This window comes from Galeopterus variegatus, unplaced genomic scaffold, assembly GCF_000696425.1.
Source record: "Galeopterus variegatus unplaced genomic scaffold, G_variegatus-3.0.2 Scaffold12373, whole genome shotgun sequence".
Classification (NCBI taxonomy): Eukaryota; Metazoa; Chordata; class Mammalia; order Dermoptera; family Cynocephalidae; genus Galeopterus; species Galeopterus variegatus.
This window is the reverse complement of record NW_007738484.1, coordinates 11,183-14,961: the sequence shown is the minus strand read 5'-3', so window position 1 is coordinate 14,961 and position 3,779 is coordinate 11,183. Positions and strand designations below refer to the sequence as shown.

The window sequence follows — 3,779 nt, the reverse complement described above, 5'->3', positions numbered from 1 at the left end:
GACAGAGGAAGGCGACAGCCGGGCAGGCCCGGGCGACTGTCCCCCGGGAGCCCGGGCGCCACCTGCGGGGACCGGTAGAGGGCAGCACGCGCCTGTCGCATAACTGGGTTGGGGTTTCTTTGAATCACAGCGTGTTTCAAACGCAAGAGCGGCTGCTCCGGCGTCAGCACAAAAACAAGTGAGAAGGACGGGGCGGGCGCGGGAGGGCGTCCCTGCAGCCCGGAGCTGTGCCAGGGAGACGCTGCCCCTGGGAAAGTCGGGCTGCGGCCCCAGGGCCTGCCAGGAAGATCAAACTGCTGAGGCGCCGACCCCTCCTGTCCCCTTACAGCCCCCCGGAGCCGGCGCCCAGGGAGCGGGCTGGGGAGCTCGGGCGCCGCGTCCCCTGTCACTTCGCTCTCCGGCCTTCTGGAGCGCGAGCACAAAGGAGCGCCTTGGTGCTGGCAGAGGCTGGGGGCACGGCTGGGTTTTACAAGGAAGGACGAAATCCGATCCCAGCAATCGGGATAGATCTTCGTCGCCCTTCTCTGAGGTGACCCAATTCTGAGACCGGCCGCTTGGCTCTGAGCACATGTGTATCACAGTCCCAGCTAGCACGCCCGGCCTTGCCAGAGAGGTAAGAACGTGGCAGCCTCCCACGGGACAGCCGCGAGCTGCCACTCGGGTGGCCCCTGCCAGGGCAGCTCTGCATTTCAAAGGGCTCCTGGGGCAACCAGGATTGGCCTCTGTCCCTGCTTCCACCGCACACCTCTGACCGATTCAGCGAGGGGTCCGGCCCAAAGGAGAGAGCTCGGTGTGCTGAAAAGAGCCCGGGGTGGCGGAGTGAGCCCCGCCTCAGCCAGGTCACCAGAGGCAGGGAGCAAAGGGGCTTGTGCCATCTTACTATTCGTTTTTTCCTGCAAGCTCCTCGGGACAACCCTGGTTCGTGACACCATCTGATTGGAAGCCCTTTGAATGATGGGCTGTGCCCCAAAAGGCCTGAGCACATTAGAGTGTCAAGCTGAGGGTGACAGGTGACCAAACCCCAGCACTGAGGTTCCACCACGTGCTCACAAGGCTGGGGCGGGGTTCTCACTCCCTTCTCCCATCCCTACTTCCCATTTTATTCCCCGCCCCTCCCAGGATAAGATCCCTCTGCCCCGGCCTCAGAGCACAGTGACAGTCTCCAGCCAGTCCTGGCTCTGGCTCCCTGAGTTGTTCAGTCTGTCTCCACGCCTGAATTTTCTTTCGGGAGTGATTATTGTTTGTTGAGCATTATTCACAAATATTTCATTTTCAGTCCCGCTCACTGCCACGTCCTTAGCAGGCCCTCTGAGCGTCCCCAATTCTGTGCTCTTGGTCATCAGGATCCACCTCTGGGACTCTTCCTCCTTTCTCGTTCAGTTCAAGGGGGTCAACTGAAAAGGACCAGAGAACCTCTAAACTGGGGGTGTGCTGATTACAGAACTGGAGCTCACACTCTAGAAGAGGGGACTTGAAACTGAGTGGGAACTTCACATCTTTGGAAGAACTTCCAATTTCCAAGAGTGTTGGGTGAGCTGTTCAAACTAAATTTCCCACTGACAACAACGTAAAAGCTGGATAAAATATAAAAGAACTCCAAATCTTTCTGTTCTGTTGTTAAATACAGAGAAGTAATATTGCCTGTGGGTACAGGGAATAATGAAGGATTCCTCTCCAATTGCATAGGCATCAGAAACAAACCTATAGGTGCTGTAATTCAAAAGTCGAATGGATAGGTAGTTTTGACAAAATTCTCTGTATAAATTATCTAGAAAACTATTAAACTGAACAAAAATTGTATTGCATGAATATCTATGTGATTTTTTTTTTTTCTCTTTTGTAGACTAATTCCACCTGGCTGAAGAAGACAGCTCTGTTAAATTGCTCTGGGCCCCCTTTGGCCGGCCTTGCTGCTGCGCGGTCCCATGCAGAAACTACAGGAAGCACCTGTCCTTGCTGTTTGCAGCACAGTGGAAGAAACTCCATTCAACTCCACTCCAGCCCTCTAATGTCCATATTAAACAACTTTTAGACATTCTCTTGACCTGTTAGAGTTTTAGTCCCACTCACCAATGAGTCCTTATTCTTCAATGCTGTGATTTTGGGCACATTCTTCACCTCCTTGAGACCATTTCCTCACCTCTAAGATCGTAGCAATAACAGTAATGTATATAAAACTTTGAGCACCCTGTTCCCAGCCAATAGTAAGTGCCCAATTAATGTTAGCTATTACTATTAGTATCAACCGTAAAAGGCTATGACTATCATCTTGCTCAACCACATATGCAACATTTGAATCTCTTGAACATTCCATCAAACATTCAGACTTTTCCAATGAAAGGGACATACTCCTTTATGAAGAAGCCCAGTCTATCTATGGACAACTTTGCTGCACAGTGCATCCCGGTATTGAAAATGAAGTCTGACTCCACTGAACTTCGTCCTCCTCCTTGGGAGCCATAAATCTGATTTCTCTTCCTCAATATTTAAATATCATTATCACATCCTTTTTTCCTGTCACTAACCATCCCTAGTTCTCTCAGCCTGTCCTAGTTGCTCTTGGCAAATGTGGATGGATGGTGTTTCTCTCTTGAGTGTATACCTGACTGGCCTGGCTCACTCCAGACACTGTACTTCTCTAGTGAAGCCTAAGCTCAAATGAGCTTGGGGGGTGGGGGGGACACCAGATGGTGGCTCCCTTTTACCCTACTTTTGGCTAAAGCCCTTTTAGGTCTTTTCCGCTGCCCAGCCACATCTCCCCCATCCTGGTCTTAAGCAATTAATTTTCCACCCAAGTGAAGAAAGGGACATAGTTTATTATTAGATTCAGCCATTTCCATGCCTTCCAAGATGTTTTTGGATCTTGACTCTGGCACCTGAAGTGTTGTAGTTTCTCAACATAGAGTGACCAACAAATTTGGTAAAGAGTGACCTTGTGATTTCGTCTGGGTAACATCTGATCAAAGTGTTGGACAAGACGTGGCCAGGAGCCCTCCCTTCTAGGGGGCCCAGCTCTGATATTCAGAACCCTCCCCCAGGCTGCCTTGCCCTGCTGTGCAGTCTCTGAAGTATCCTCTGCCTGGTCTAGGCCTGCACAGCACGTGGCAGGCAGGGAGGAAGTTAAAAGCCTTTGGGGAAAGGGAAAGGGAAGCATGTGGGGGGTGGGGGTGAATTGAAGCACAGAGACTAGAGAGACAAAAAAAAAGAGTGAGCAAAAAACGGACAGTGTGGAAGGAAAAACAAGTTAAGACATAAATAATTGAATAGTTAAAAAGAGAAGAGAGAAAATATTGGAGAAAGTAGACAAGGATTAACAAAATAATTTTTTAAATGGATAACAGAAAACACAGTGTAACACAGATGGCAAGATGGAACAAGGAAAGGGTATCAGAAAGGGCAGGACACCCGGGCACGGGACAGTTAAGGGCTGCCAGACTGAGAATTTCTCCCAGCCGCCCCTAAGGCTGTGGGCTTGTGAGGCTGTGGGTTCCACGCATGTTCCCAGAGCAGCTGACGGTGACCTCACTCAGTCAGACGGAGGAGCTTCCCAACCAAGACACAGTTTGATTCTAAAAATTTTGGTTTCACAGAAGAATGTTTTCACTTCCCCAAAATCTTTAGGTATAGGAAATATACACATCAGGCTTTGCAGAGTACACCTGCCTGGAAAGGACAAGATGGATTAATATAAGCCTTGAAAACAAACCTTGATCCCACTGCATTCTGAAGCTCCAGGTTTATATATAGTCTGTAACTAAGCAGAAGCCTAGCACCTCTTC

General features: G+C 50.0%; 1 long non-coding RNA gene across 1 annotated transcript; it reads left to right on the top strand.

Moving 5' to 3' along the window:
* Positions 1-388: 388 nt before the first annotated feature.
* On the top strand, positions 389-2,038 carry LOC103581108. Its single transcript, XR_549629.1, has 3 exons — positions 389-613; positions 1,344-1,530; positions 1,844-2,038. It is a non-coding gene; the product is annotated as an uncharacterized LOC103581108 (long non-coding RNA).
* Positions 2,039-3,779: the final 1,741 nt, after the last annotated feature.